We start from the raw sequence: 17,014 nt of genomic DNA on the forward strand, positions 1-17,014 counted from the left end.
GTCTCACTAAGTTACAGGATTGGATTGGATTGTTTGGGGGAAGAGACCAAACAGCGAGGTCATCGGTCTCATGGGATTAGGGAAGGATGGGGAAGGAAGTCGGCCATGCCCTCTCAAAGAAACCATCCCGGCATTTGCCTGGAGTGATTTAGGGAAATCACAGAAAACCTAAATCAGGATGGCCGGATGCGGGATTGAACCGTTGCCACTAAGTTACACTCTTCTACTGCAAGCACGACATCAACTGCTCAACAAACAGTAACTACTTGTTATACTGAGCTCTACTAAGGGTAGACTTGTCAAATTATAACTGTGAATGCTGGCAATGTGCAATTCTGTGCCATCATATGTTTTTGACCTAGAGGACTCTAAATGTTCAAATGTGTGTGAAATCTTATGGGACTTAACTGCTAAGGTCATCAGTCCCTAAGCTTACACACTACTTAACCTAAATTATCCTAAGGACAAATACACACACCCATGCCTGACTCGAACCTCTGCCGGGACCAGCTGCACAGTCCATGACTGCAGCACCTTAGACCCCTCAGCACAGGACTCTACCCACAACGCATATTCACTAGCTTGTTCATTGCTTTCTTAGTGTTCCCTTCTTGTTTGGACCCTAAATACTGAAAAAAATCCAATCCATATCATTGATGATTCCTCCGAATCTTCCCAGCAATTCTTTTTGAATGTTGTTGCTTGATATAAGTTAACTAGATCACTATGCCTGCTCCCATGAGGTGCTGGAACGCGTTTGCCAGAAAGCTTAGGAATTGTGTAAATAAAAGCCTGAAGAAACCCTAATTTGTCCACTGTCGTAACTCATTCAAACAGCAGCAGAACAAAATTATCAAACATCATCTTCCCTTTATAGCTGTAGCTCTATAAACAGCGTCCAAGCAAATGGTAAACCACGGTAATGGTGACAATTCGTAGCTATCAATAGTAGTGGCAAGGTCCATATTACAGGTTCGACTGTTGAGCAGTATATTGAGACACGGATTTACCTGTCATCATGGCGTTAAATAAACAGAAACTGTTGCAGCTTTCTACCTTCGTCACCGGCGTCCTGTTATCGACATTTGTTATTGGGCTTTTCCTATGAGCCAAAGTAAATGTGAGTCTTCTGTGTGGCGAAATGTCCAACATCTCGTTCTTTCGGATTCGTTGGTCACGTATGTCAGGTACCAAGTAGAGACAGGAAAGTTCATGCTAGAGAACGAATAACAATAATAACACCAACAGTAACAAACTATTAATGAATGATGTTTATTGCATTACAGAAGAAGGTCTACCAGTAATGTTTGGTAATGACATTACTGTATTGCATTCTGATGTCTATCCTCATAGACTGAAACCCCAAAATTGTTGACAGAAACTACAATCTGGCAAACTGATCACATAAAAACGAAATGAAATGAAAGTATGACATCCTTGGCCTGGAGACCCCATCCAGGGTAGTTCGGCCACCAAGTGCAAGTCTTATTTCAGTCGACTCTACAGTGTGTGACTTGCCCGCCGGTGATGAGGATGAAATGATGATGAGGACAACACAACACCCAGTACCCGAGTGAAGAAAATCTCCAACCCAGCCGAGAATCGAACCCGAGCCTGCTTGCATGGGAGGTGGGCACATTACCACCCAGCTAAGCATGCAGACAGCATAAAAACAAACTTCTGTTAAATAAAGATAAAACAGTGTGTATTAATTTTCGCTCATTAAAAAAGCATCATCAATGACAGGAGATATCAGGAAATAGAATGTGTCTATGCACCAAGAAATAACCAAAAAATTCCTTGGAGTGTCGACAGATAACACACTTTGGTAGGACATATACAAAAATAAATGATTTGTCAGAATGAGCAGCCTATGTAACTGATATTGTATTTTAAAGTCTGTTACATAGAAACGCTAAAATTAGGCTGCTTTGCACTAGTGCACTTAATAATTGTGTACTGCATTCCATTTTTGGGGATATCCCACAAGAAGATATTTATCATTCAATAACAAATAATTAAGGAAGTGAAACAAATGCCCCTCTCTTCCACTTCTAGATATCTCTTTAACAAACTCAGTATCTTTCCTTATATCTAAATCATAAAAAATGTGTTTTTTTATAAATACAGGGTGATTCAAAAAGAATACCACAACTTTAGGAATTTAAAACCCTGCAACGACAAAAGGCAGAGCTAAGCACTATCTGTCGGCGAATTAAGGGAGCTATAAAGTTTCATTTAGTTGTACATTTGTTCGCCATTTCAGCCAATAAAGTTTTTGGTCCCTTTTTCTTCGAAGGTGCTACTGTAACTGGACTACAGTATCTAGAGATGTTAGAGAATTGGCTGTTCCCTCAGCTCGAACAAGAAGCACAACAATTCATATTTCAGCAGGATGGAGCGCCACCACATTGGCACTTATCTGTCCGTAACTACCTGAACGTCAACTACCCGAGGCGATGGATCGGCCGCCAGGCAGCCCGTGACAGAGCACTTCATCACTGGCCTCCAAGAAGCCCTGATCTTACCCCCTGCGATTTTTTCTTATGGGGGTATGTTAAGGATATGGTGTTTCGGCCACCTCTCCCAGCCACCATTGATGATTTGAAACGAGAAATAACAGCAGCTATCCAAACTGTTACGCCTGATATGCTACAGAGAGTGTGGAACGAGTTGGAGTATCGGGTTGATATTGCTCGTGTGTCTGGAGGGGGCCATATTGAACATCTCTGAACTTGTTTTTGAGTGAAAAAAAACCTTTTTAAATACTCTTTGTAATGATGTATAACAGAAGGTTATATTATGTTTCTTTAATTAAATAAACATTTTTAAAGTTGTGGTATTCTTTTTGAATCACCCTGTATTATCACATATTTACAAAAAATAAATATGCTAACTGTGGTGTGCGTACTGTAAGACCTTCAATACACACACCAACAGATTATTTGACTTGTCACTCTAACGAAGTAGGTGAGTGTCGGCAATATGTCTCGTGGTCTTATCGTGGCGTGTTTATCTTCTGCCATTAGGTCAGATGATAGAAATGCCACTTGCACGCTTAGAGTAGCAGATTGATGGTGACCAACTTTAAACAGAACTTGATTAATTTTCACACACATTTATTAAAAGAATAAAACTCATAGAAATTGCTTAACTTGATTCTGGATGCTGTTTACAATTAACAATCTGAAATTCCTTTGCTCTTGGTACGTTAATCTTATTCTCACATATCTCTGATACTTGACAAAGTGTCTATTCATTTATCTTCATGGCTATGTACAGGAATATGATAATCTTATTATGCGCATACTGAAACTTGACTACAGACTAATGCAGACTAATGCAGACTGATGCAGACTGATTAATCGGAGGTCTGTACACTCGTTATAATACCTCGAGCGTTCAGGTATCACTGCGCGAGTGTGATCCACGAGGAGAAAAGGTTCTACATTAGCAGCAATTTCATTGGCTGCGTTACATTTTAATACGCGGATCGGCAGAAGCAGAATTTGGTCCGTCTCTAAGGCAGCGCCATCTCGTAGTGCGGAGACGGACAAGCGCTGCTCCTGTGCTGTTGTGCTTAGTGGGGCGCACTCTAGTGGGAAAGTTGTGTACGCGCTGACTATGCGGAACTATGTACACAACACTAACCATATTTGGAGGAAAACAGTGACATTTTCGACGATTGGCAGTTGTGGCCAGCATAACGCAAAGAGCAGAGTCAGGAGCAGAGACGCATGGTGTGGCTGTGGAAGATGAAGGGTCGCTGGCACTAGATGTCGATGATTCGGAGTTCAGACATTGGATGGGACTTCGCGACATCTGAGTCCAACGAGCTAGATTATGCTTCTTCACATGCAACCACGCACAGTCGACTTACTGCCACAGCAGACTGGTGAGGTTATGCATCAGCACCAGTAAAGGTGGGCATTGATATTTGGAAAGGGGCATACCTTTGCCACAGTGACAGTCCAGTTGCAGTGATAGAGTTGTTTTTATTTATTATTCAACCAACCACTTGCATTGATATTTCTGCAGAGTGATAATTTGGAACTACATTTATCATTTCTGCCCACATGCAGATTAGGTGGTAGTACTCTAATTATGAGCCACTTGTATGTAGTACTTTGTTGAAGTCTTAGTATCGAAATTTCAACAATGAATTCCCTACAAATAATTGAGACTTATTCGTTTCATAATAAAAGTCCACAGGCAACGATGTAGCTATGTGTGCAGATATCTGAAAATTCATTAAATCACCACAACTCTCATACACTCACATGACACAGTTGCACTGCTGGCCTGCCATTTGTCGGCTTAGCACAGAAATTCAAGCTGCAAGCAGCTACACTATCACAAAGGATATTGTAGTCCAGGACACAAACATGTAAAGGATAAAGTTTTCTGTAGTTCGCAACTTGTCTTTATATATATATATATATATATATATATATATATATATATATATATATATAGAGAGAGAGAGAGAGAGAGAGAGAGAGAGAGAGAAAGAACGATATAGTGGTAAAGACAGTCTATCCTTAAGTGACAACAGTTTTCACTCTTAATTTACTTTGTGAGTTGCAAGTCTTACTTTGTAACTGGTTTAATTATTTCAGAATGGATATGAATGTACAAATATCTGTTGACATTCTTCACTCCTCATACAATATGACAAAATGCTTGTGTAAGGAAAGCAATTCCATCAATTTTCCTCTGGTATTGCCTTTGCCTCATCAAGAGCGTTCTCAACCATGTTCTTGGTGAGTCTTGATATCTACTGATCGATCAGAGAGCAGAAGACGTCAAACGTAGCTTATACATGTCTGGCATCAATCAGACTGATTTCTTTTACTTTGTCTAACTCCTTACAGTAAGCAATCTGCAAATATTTTTTGTTCTTTTTTATTACCTGTTTTCTATTTGTCACAGGATCTACTGCTCCTACTTTTCTGTTAAAGTATTATCAAAAACAACCTTCTTATCACAACTGCTGTATAGCATTTGATGAACACTGCGCTGATCCAGACTAAATGCATATACGCCTTGTTACTAAAGACTTGTTAACCTTTAATACATTCCAAGTTTACACAGTTCAGTATAACTAGGTCAGAGGGGAACTGCGTTTGATCGCCATCCTGCCCTCATCACTGTCGGAGGATGTCCTGGCACAGATGATTGAGGTAGCTACTGCTGCTCATTTGTCTGCTCAGTGGCTGTGTCTGTCAAATTTTCTACCTGGGGCGAAGTGGCAATGGATTGGAGGTCCCATCTGGTAGATATAGACTTGTACCCAGTTGAATCCGTGTCAGTCATCGCCTCTGGAAGATAAGCTGGCCTTAAGTGCTCAACTGAAACCATCTTCTGACGCTCTTTCCAAAAAAATTTTAAAGGCTGTGGTCTTTGTTGTATCACCACATAAGGTCCAGTGTATGGTGGCGTTATAGGTGGGTGGATGGAATCATCTCGCAGCCAATCACGAGTAGAACTGAACAGATTCCTGTGAATGAACAGCAGTTTTTCACCATGAGACTTAGGCATGGTCAGCTGCAGCGGAGACATAGTCTCGCACAATAGCTTCCCAAACTCAGAAATACCTGCTGCCAGTGGAACCTGTGTGGGTCTGTCTGTACAAAGCTCAGCGGACAGCTTAAAGTTTTCCCCATTGACCAACTCGATCATTGTGCGTGCTATATCTTCTCTCAGAGCTGTCCTAAAACCCAGCAGGTCCAAAGTCAAGGTGTCAGTACACTTTTCACCACTGCACATCAGTGTCACCTTCAAGGTCCTGTACAGCTGTTCCACCATCCTTCTACTTGCGGAATGGTATCTGGTGGTGCAAATGTGTGAGTAACTGCATAGTCGAAGCAACTCCTGAAACAATGATGCTTCATATTGCCTTACTCGATCGGTGGTAATCGTTTGCATGGATCGAATCATAAAATCCAAACATTAACCAACGTCATTCGCCTGTAACTGCAGTGATGTCTGCAATACGATACGTCTCAGTCCACCTTGTGAAACGACCTACAACCATGAGCAACGAACAATAATTTTATGAATATGGTAATGGCCTTACCAAGTCCTCATGAATATGCGAGAATCGCACTGCAGGCGTAATAATGGTGCCTCTAGGCGCTGACACATGTCTGCCTAATTTGTATTGCCAGCAGCAATAACACAATGAAATCATCTTTTCCAATCCTTCTCTATCCCAGACCAAATAACTTTCTCTGTAAGTAACCACACCATGGCACACACTCCTGGATGAGATAAATTATGAAATGCATTGAAGACGAAATACTGACAGTGTTTGGAGACAAGGACTCAAAGCATATTACAAGATTTGTCACAGCATAAAGATGTACCCTTAGCAATACTACTTAACTGTACAACATTTACGTTTGCACAGTATCTCGACAGAAAGTCTACAATCACATGTCTGCTTCCACTAATGTGACCTACATCTGTCTTAACCTGTGAGATGAAATCTGCATGTCTATATTGTCTAGGATGCCTGTTGGAGGTTCCTTTTGTGAAGGGTGCCATTAGAGGAGTGTCATAAACGTAGAAATGTTCCCTTGAAGTGTCTCTAAAATGCTGGATGGCGGCATACATGGCATGCAACTCTCTCTTATTGGAGCTAAAATTCTTCTCAACATTGGTGAGAAGCTAAGAAAAAATTACTAACTATTGCCACGTGCTGTCTACAAACTGCAGCAGGATGCCTCCATTGACATCTGACTGGCATCTAACATGCGTGCCATAGGCACATTATTACGTGGATGTGCCAGCAGTATAGCACCAGCTACTTAGTCCTTGACTTTGTTGAAAGCCAACAATTACCCCGTTTTCCACTTCCTTGTTCCAGCCGTATATTTTCCTTTTAAGAGCGCAGTTAATGGTGCTAACTATGCAGTGGCATGGGGTAGGTGCTAGTAGTGATGGTCATGTATGCCCAGAAACCTTTTCAGATCTTTGTGTTTTTGTATGCAGAGATACAATGCGGGCAGCATTCTTGCATTCCAACAAGTATGTGATTCCCACTGATGAAAATTCAAAGCCTAGGAATTTGACACTGATCTTTCCAAATGCACATTTATCTTGGTTCCTGTAGATGCTGAAAAACTTGGTGCAGGTGGACCTAGTGCGGAGTAATGGACTCTTAGAAAACCAGAACGTCCCTAAAAAACAAAAGAGGAATTTGAGGTCCCTGAGCACTTAATGGATGAATTGCTGCCAAGTTTGGGCGGGTTCTTCCATTTACATGACACATAATGGCACTTGAATAATGCAAATTATGTCGTGAGGACCATCTTTTCAACATTTCTCAGTGCCACAGGAATTTGTGAATAGACTCAGGTGCAATCAAGTGATGCTAATGACATTAGCTGTTGCCATGGAGTTGGAATCAATGCTGCATGGTATTGGATACCTGTCAGGTAGTGTTCTGTTTTGGTGTCGCTGACATCCACTACTAAAAGATTCCACTCATGTAGTTTGTTTAAAACAATGTCTAATTTCATGATCTTATTGCACGCCTTGATGACTGAATTGTTCACCACTGTAAGACATAGTGGAGCCACCACATTGTTCACCTGGAAATAACTTATCAGTATCACGCCAAAATCTCTGTTACTGAATATATGTCTGCCAAAAGAGCATGCACTTGTAAAACCAATTCTTTGACGATTCTGACCAGGCATGTTAGGACTGCTGGTTGTATCATGGAAATAAAATTGTAACTTCTTGAAGCTGAGGTTTTTGCAGCTGGATGCGAAAGTAATACAATATACCATGTGTTGATTAATTCATTGTGGGGCACTGGCTCAAATTTGTTCAATTTAGTGCTGTGTGCAGGAAACACTGTGACAGTTCCTCCAGGGACTTCTTAGACTTTGTGCCCAAGTGCACACCGGGGAATTTTTCTATTACAGGTGCCACCAATACACCCAACATGGTATTTTTGGCAGGGGAAGTGGGGGAGGGTTGACTGAAAATGCAACAAGGCAGCCTGTAGCGCCTTGCATAGGCTGTTGTAAGAGTTTGGGCGTTTGCAAGGGGCCATGCATTTAGATACTGTATCACCAAAATGATAGTGAAACCAACACCAATAATCCTTATCCACACACTGATGAGCCAAATCATTATGACCACACACTTAAAAGCGTGTTGGTCCACTTCTGGAACACAGTTCAGCAGTGATCCTGCTTGCCATGGATTTGACAAGTACTTGATAGGTTTCTAGAGGTTCTTGGCACTAGATGCCTATGCACAGGTCATGCACTTCCCGTAATTTATGGGCAGCTGATTTGTGTGCGCAGAGCTGGCATTCAATAACGTCCCACTAGGGCTTCGTAGGATTCAAAAAAGCCAAAGTTTATGGCCAAGACATTAACGTGAGTTCACTATCATGCTCCTAAATCCACTGCATCACGATTCTGGCTTTGTGACACAGACAGTTCTCTTGCTGGAAGATGCCATCTCTGTAGAGGAAGACACCAAGCATAAGAGGTTACAGGTGGTTCCTAATAATGAGCATGTTGTCCACAGCTGTCATAGTGCTTTCAATTACTACTACGGGTCCCACGAAAACCCAGATGAATGTCCCCCATAACATAGCACTGCTCCCATTGGCCTGTGTTCGTGGTGTGCTGCATGTGTTGAGCAGCTGTTCACTTGGATAACAGAGTATCTGGACAGGACCAGCAACTTGGTTTAACAACAAATGGGATTTATCTGACTAGGCCACGTGAATACATTGATCCGTGTCCAGTTTCAATGATCCCATGCCCTCTGTAATCAAAATTGATGATGTTGTTGCCTCAACATGGGAACACATAGGGCTCCTCTGCTGCAGAACACCATGTTAAACACTGAGCGCTGAATGGTGTGCTCCAAAACACTTGTGCCAACGTCAGCACTGTACTCTGTTGTCAGATCTGACACAGATTGCCACCTATCCTACCTTAGAGAGCGAGCAAGCCTCCGATTCCTATGTTCTGTGATCAGTTATGGATGTCCAACTTCTTGTCACCTACTCGTGGTTTCAGCATTCTTCAACCACTTTCAGTAGATGCTCATGGCAGTAGCATGCAAACAACCGACCAGCTTCGCTGTTTCCAAGATGCTCATTCCCAGGCACTGGGCCACAACAGTCTGGCTTTTGTCAAAGTCGCTTGAGTCGGAGGATCTCTGCATTTGCGCCACTTATTATCAGTAGAATGATTCACCACTCAGCTCTACTCATATACTTCTGTTACCACATCACATGCCCTCATTGCCACCCAGCAGCATACATCCTTGGGACAGGCGGTGATCATAATGTTTTGGCTCATCAATTTATTTATCCTCCTTTTATACTTATTTGTTAGGATCTGGTGCCCTTTAGAAGTTTTTGTGTCTCTGGACGCTCTCTATCCTGTAGCGCCATCACTGGCACACTATGTGTCTGAGTGCTCTCTGCCAGCTGCTCTGTGGAATTCATCGGAGCATCCAACTGAATGACTGGTCCTAGGCTGGTTCAAGTCACTGCACCTAAAATGCTTGGTTTTGACCAGGCAGCCATGCCAGTTCAAGCAACAGTGTTGCCAACAGTGAATTGTAGACAAGCAGCAATGGCTTCTGCCTTTTTTGCCAACACGATTAGATGCAGCTTTGTGTCGACAGCTATTATCATTCTCGTGTTTGCAGGAAGCCTTTTTAACTGAAGCAGTCTCAATGACAGCTCAGGCAACAGGTCTGAAACCGCCAGTGAACAAAGTTCTAGCAAGAGTTGTTTGAGTGACTTGCTTAGCAAGTAATCGTCCGATAATATCCTCAGTAACCTAGCTTCCAGTGAATTGTTTGATTTACCGGTTTTCTAATCCCAATTAATTACGTGTATGTAAAATTTCTTGCACCTTTACAGTCTGTGATTCATTCAAATGTGCAATCATGTAGTGAAATTGAGCTGTGTCATCGTGAACAACATGCTGGCAGAAAATGCTTTCAGCTTGCGTGGACCGGAGTTCTCGTCTAGATGTTCGGAACGGCGGCAGTTTGACTTGATGTGCAATCCTACATTGTTCTCGGTAATGGATGAATCGGTGACTGATGGACGGTGAAAGTACGTATGCAGCAAAATGTGGTGTTTGCTGCACCTCGTTTGCGTCCTCCTGTTTAACGATGCCGTTTCCAAGTTGATCCGCCATTTTCCCGTGTTCCCACTCAGGTCGCCAATGTAGGAATTTGTAAGTGATGCGTTGATCCAGAATAAATGTACATACAGCTTGTTACTAAACATCTTTAATGCACTCCAAGTTTACACCATACGATGTCACTAGGTCAAAAGAGGAAATGGCAAATAGAAAACAGAGAACTTGCAAAAGACAAAATATATCTCCCTGTAACAGTCAATTTGTTGCTTGTGAATTCTCGGTCGCTCTTCAGGTCGTTACAGTTATACTCCTTGCTCATAAGTTTCTTCGAACGTTTGTGGCCCCTATATACTGCAGGACCGCTAAATTCAGCAAAGAGCTCTACAGAGCACTGATGTGTATCATAAATTTTACACTGAAGTGCCAAAGAAACTGATATAGGCATGCGTATTCAAATACAGAGCTATGTAAAGAGGCAGAATACGGCCCTGCAGTTGTCAACACCTGTATAAGACAACAAGTGTCTGGCGCGGTTGTTAGATCGGTTACTGCTGCTACAATGGCAGTTATCAAGATTTAAGTGAATTTGAATGTGGTTTTACTGTCGGCGCACGAGCGATGGAACACAGCATCCTCAAGGTAGCCGTGAAGTGGGGATTTTTCCCGTACCACCATTTCACGAGTATCCGGTAAAACATCGCTGCGGCTGGAAAAAAATCTTGCAAAAACGGGACCAACGATGGCTGAAGAGAATCATTCAACGTGACAGAAGTGCAACCCTTCAGCAAATTGCTGCAGATTTCAATGCTGGGCCACTAACATGTGCCAGTGTGCGAACCATTCAACAAAACATCATCGATACGGGCTTTCACAGCCTAAGATCCACTCATATACTGTTGATGACTGCATGACACAAAGCTTTACGCCTCGATTGGGCCCATCAACACTGAAATTGGACTGTTGATAACTGGAAACATGTTGCCTGGTCGGCCGAGTATCTTTTCAACTTGTATCAAACAGATGGACACGTATGAGTATGGGGACAACCTCATGAACCCAAGTACCCTGCATGTTAGCAGGGGACTGTTCAAGCTGGTGGAGGCTCTGTAATGGTGTGGGATGTGTGCAGTTGCAGTGATATGGGGCCCCCAATACGTCTAGATATGACTCTGACAGGTCACACATACGCAAGCATCCTATCTGATCACCTGCATCCATTCATGTCGATTGTGCATTATGACAAACTTGGACAATTACAGCAAGACAATGCGAAACACCACACGTCCAGAATTGCTACAGAGTGGCTCCAGGAACACTCTTCTGAGTTTAAATACCTCCACTGGCCACCAAACTTCCCAGACGTGAACTTTATTGAGCATATCTGGGATGACTTGCAACGTGCTGTTCAGAATAGATCTCCACTCCCTCGTACTCTTACGGATTTATGTACAGCCCTCCAGGATTCATTGTGTCAACTCTCTCCAGCACTACTTCAGATGTTATTATTGGAGTCCGTGCCACGCCGTGTTGCGGCACTTCTGTGTGGTCACTGTGGCCTTACGTGATATTAGGCAGGTGTACCACTTTCTGGCTCTTTAGAGTAAATGAGAATCACGATTGAACAATTGTTGAATCAAGCGCGTTTTGCGCACCGGATTTGTGGTGATTTCCAGTGCACACACAATAATTTGTCTCCGCTCATGTCATTTTTGCACACATATTGGAGCAGTTTAGTCCACAGATTACAGCATTTTTGCTACAGGTTACAATATTGTGCACAGACATCTACGAAATCAGATCTTTACGTGTGAACTGGCATATATGAATATGACGCTAGAAATCTAAAAAATCCTATAAGATCTGTTGAGTTTCCAAATTCACTTCCGACGTAAATATTTGAAAATTCTGATTGCTCTAAATTAAATCTGCTTATAATTACAAACTTTTGTTTATATATTAGCCATGTTAGTGGGCCTTTCCTCGGAGTTGATCGTACGCTAAATATAAAGTCTTTGGTTAATCGTAAGCCTGCGTGTACCGAACAGTAGAAGTTTTGTACTGAATGATGTTTGGTAACAACATGTAGCTAGTGTCAGTGGGTCTTGCGTGGTTTGGAGTTGATGTTTTCATGTATTCGGTTTCACAGTTTGCAAGATTAAACGGAACTCAGATTCATTCACCCACACTTATAGGAGGCATAGGTAGGAAGTTGGCAATTTCGCAGCGTAAAATATAGTCTGCTTTCCTTGTAGAATCTGTTGTAATTTCTTGACTTACGTTAATGCAGAATGACATTTAATGTATTACTTCGTTAGATACATGCGCTTCTCAGGTTAAAAGAATCTTTTATTTAATCTCTTAAAAGAAACCATCTGAAAGACCGAGAAACCTTTGTTATATTATGCGGTGTGTAATGAATCAATCCGCGTTTCAGAAATTTTGATACACACTCGCTCTAGTTTAATCCACTATATCTATAAAACAAGGCCCCATTCAGAGCTTGCTATACTTTACTGTTGCGTATTTTGTTCACCCAGTGTCAAAGTTGTATCTACAGGAGAGGAAGACACTGTTTTAACTTTCTTCACTTATTTTTACGCTATTTCTAGATTTACGGACTTGCTTTCTCAATTTCGTTATTACCCGTAGTAATATGTAGAGAGGCGAGAAATGGGTTTGTAAAGTACAGAAAAATGTTGTATCAGATGAAGGAAAATGGAAGTGTTTAACTTTTCTGTAATGGAAAGCCAGTGTTGGCTGCAACCGCAAGGCTATTTTATTTCAGAAAGAAATCGAACGAAACAATGTAGTTGGATGACAAGACACTTTGTATCGTACATCTGTAATAGGAAAACCGTAGAGGAAAATATACGAATTATTAATACAGCAAAAGCCAGCCTCATACATGTCACGCGTTTAGAGATGTTTTTCTTTACTGCAATTGCCAGGAATGGTTCCTTTGAGTAGAATGTGAATTTCTTTCGAAAACCGAGCTTTTGCGCTGCCTCTAATGGCCTCGAAGCCAGTGGGACGTTGGTCTCGTCTTATTCCATTCCCCCCCCCCCCCCCCCCCCTCCAACCGTTCCTGGAGAGATATCAAATGCATTATCCCAACACATTCTTAAGTGGCATAGTTTTTTAGCAATGATTTTAAAAAGAAGGCATTGTAAGTATTTTATGTCTGCTGCAATTGTAGATTTGAATTAACTTTTGTTTTTATGAGGCATTCACATTTCTTCACACATAATAAAAAGTTATACTCCATCTGCTGAACATTAGTTGACTCAATCTGTAAAATAATGAATTAGTAATTCATAAATAATGCATTCTAATTTATTGATGACCAAAACCCAGCAAACACTTTTCTTGAGGTAACCACATTGTGCAGCACCCTCATTCAAAACAAATAAACATCTATACTGGCATGACTGCAAGCCTGCAAAGTTATGTGGTATGCTGCACACAAGTTTAGAGTTTGTGGTAGGTTAGGATGTGTTGTGCACAGCTCTTTCCAGTCAGTCTTAGCCATGTTCCATGGTATTCATATCACTGGGACATGCAGGCCAATCCAGTTAGGCAGTACTGTCATGATTGATGAAATTACTGGCTGTATCTGCACGATGGCCTCCAGAGTGTCATCCATAAACTTTAATTCTTCTCTGAAATGCAGATGCAATGTTTCTATTTGATGGAGGGTGTTAACTAAGTATTGTGGTGTGTTGAGTTTATCCTGCATTGACAACCATGACATTTGACTCCCTGAACATCTTTGCTTCATTCAGTTCACAGACTGTATCTGTGATACAGCATTATCAAATTCCCTCTGCATTCTTTGATGACAGTCATCTGGTGTCAGATATGTGACATTCCACTGTTAGAGCAGTGCATCAAACTTCCATAGTTCATTTTTGGAGATTTTCTTGCTGTTTAGCTTCATGTCAGATTAATGATGGGGCCGCCTCATGGTTGTCTGTCATACAGAGTGTTACACTGCGATTTCTTATTTGGACACATGCTTCCCATATGTTTAAGATTTTTTTCAGTTATTCCACATCCATAAGGACCTTTTCACTTGTGGTCTGTGGAAAGTACATTAGCATATGTTTTTCTTTGCAGATATTTACTGTGTATTCTTATTGTTTGTCATGTTCTGTATCCTGGAAGATCTTCTTACTATCAATGTATTGGAAGGAAAAACACATCTAATCTAATCTGATCCTGTTAGCACCACATAGTAATTGTTTGTCATAGGGACAGTCCAGTTAAGGTTCTTGCATGCAAGAGATCAAAAATACCGGTCATCTGCTGCATTCATTGGCGTAGGGTGACGAGTATGGGGCAAGTCACGGGCACAAGTTTTAAAAATGATTCCAGGTGTCTGCACTACATCACTATGGCTCAATGCTATTCACCTTGTAACTTCTCTTGGTGATATAAAGCAGCATTCTGTGTGTGATCAAGCATTTGCGTGTGCATTGTTGGCTTTGCAGAATGCACATTCATTGTTTACACAAGCCCTACACAGTTTTCTGTTGGAGTTACAAATTCAGCTGCCTCACTGACATTCAGTAAAATCACTATGCTTGCAATAGATGGTGTTATAAGATAGGTTGTTAAAGTGTTAAGGCAGTTCATGGGACCAGGTGTTTCAAGTTTGGGCACTGTAGGTCACGGGTGAATAGCATACAAAGTGCTGCAAATCTCTTATACTACTCCGTTAAGTAACTTACATGGGGCAATAGCAGTATCCTCTTGTTGATAGTCATATGTTGCACCAAAAGAAGTCGTTAGGTGTAACATCAAAAAGTGGTTACTTATTTCTTAAGCTGATGATCTGTGCTAAAATTTTTACTTTCACTGCATTTCTGTGATATGTATTGTTAAACATTTGTGATCCAACCCTAGTGAGGCTTGTGTGCACAGGTCTCATTATGTCCAGACTCCTGACAAACCATTCTTTAATAACTTGCATTCTGAGAGAAAACTTGCAGAAGACAAATACATTATGCTGAATTTGGTCTTTGAGAATGTTTTATTAATCTTTGTGTTGTCACAACAATTGTACTGTAAGTAGAACAAATTGTTGCTTTGAAACCATTAAACAATGTTCTATACATATTAAGAAACTTAGTGCAAGTGAATATAAAAGGCTGTGAGACATATCAGTGTCTTTGCTCGTTTAATGACTGTTTAGATTTATGTGGGCAAAGCTTTAGAATTAAAAATAAACCTTTTTATAAGCAAACTGAAATATAAACCCATATGTACGAAGAAGTTTCTTAGACATTTTGCCATCTTCCTTGTTGACACATCTAATTTAAAATATATATATTAAATTTTGGTGCAGGAGAAGAACTATCACAGTGAGAATTTGAAAGAATAAAAGATCGTACAGCACTGGTAACTGGAGTCAAAATGTATATGTGAATGTTAACGGAATATCTTAAAATTTATGTACGGTTGAAACAAGACAGTATGGTTGTGAGCTGGAAAGCTATCAATTGTTACTTTCTTACTGTGGCATTGTATTGGATTTCATGGAGGTGACACTTATTTATGTCCATCGTATTGATAAAGTCATGAATCAAAGCAAAAAATTGACACCAGTGTGTTCACAATTTCCTTACACACACAGATTGAATGGGTTACCTGAAAATCTAACTATTATTCTTGTATCACAAGTAAATAATACTACTAGGAAGACATCTGCTAAGTGACAGATGCATATTAGCAGAATTTGTCTAAACATGGATCAAGAACCTATAATGATGTAACAAATGAATGAGAGTAAAGTTTTTTCCCTTTCCTGGCATTGTAAAGAAAGTTTCTGCCTCCTGCTACTTGAATAAAACTGAAACCAAGGTTGACTGTACACTGAATTTGAGAATAAGTTGCAAAATACAGACTGGAACAATATGCCCCATACCCATGGTGTAAATGAAATATTGTGTTCCATGTCATAGACAGGCTACTTTGAAAATTGTTTTCCTAATAAATTAAGTGGTGGAAGCAGATTAAATGCATCAAATCCTGGTTTACAAATAGGATCAGATTAACATTCAAAACTAAGAAAACACTATACTTGGCATCAAGGGACTCGGATGTTGTGGTTAAATCACATTACAAACTGTACTGTAAGCAAAGCATCAGAGCATCACAACGCATGTACTTATAAGAAAAAATAAGCTCCTCCAGCAAAACGCTAAAAACTGTTTGGGACACAATAAAAATAAAACAAGAAAAACAAATTAATAAAGCAAAGAAATTTCTTTAAAAGTAGATATGAACTGATTAAAGATAGCTAAAAAGTGTACATAGGTTTTTTCTATCAGTAACAGATAATTTAAGTTTGAATTCTTCCTTTGCATATAGCCTACAGTTCCTAAGGATAGCCCTCTGAAACAAGGTTAATGAAATTCAATGTCATCTTGCATATCCAAAATAAGCTTGCAATGTTATCAACTCTCTTAATCAAAGTTAAAGGGGCTATGATGAAATCAGTTGTAAAATAATGAACTTAGTAACATACTGATTTACTTACGTAATGATTCTTTTCAATGTTATTTTCTCAGAGGGGCTTAAACATGCTGCTGTCAACTCAATTCACAAAAAGGAACAGAGAACATTATTAAAGGATTACCAACTCATCTCACTACTGCCACAATTTCCAAACTTTTCTGAGATCATCATGTACAATGGACTTTATACACACTTTGTACAGGAAAACTCACACAACAGCAAATAGTTTGGATTTCAAACAGGATTGTCAACTGAACTGGCTGCATTTACATTGATAGATGATATATTAGAACCAGTAAGTCGGAAATTGTGACAATTAGGAATACTATTTTTGTCTTACCTAAGGCTTTTGATTG

At 40.5% G+C, this 17,014-nt stretch overlaps 1 protein-coding gene across 1 annotated transcript in view; it reads left to right on the plus strand.

Moving 5' to 3' along the window:
- Window positions 1–12,193: 12,193 nt before the first annotated feature.
- Window positions 12,194–17,014, plus strand: part of LOC124612258 (E3 ubiquitin-protein ligase NRDP1) — a 70,622-nt gene continuing 65,801 nt past the window's right edge. The window contains exon 1 of the mRNA XM_047140345.1: window positions 12,194–12,340. The gene's annotated coding sequence lies outside the window, so the exon portion shown is untranslated. The remainder of the gene's footprint in view (window positions 12,341–17,014) is intronic.

This window comes from Schistocerca americana, chromosome 4 (assembly GCF_021461395.2).
Source record: "Schistocerca americana isolate TAMUIC-IGC-003095 chromosome 4, iqSchAmer2.1, whole genome shotgun sequence".
NCBI classification, from domain to species: domain Eukaryota; kingdom Metazoa; phylum Arthropoda; class Insecta; order Orthoptera; family Acrididae; genus Schistocerca; species Schistocerca americana.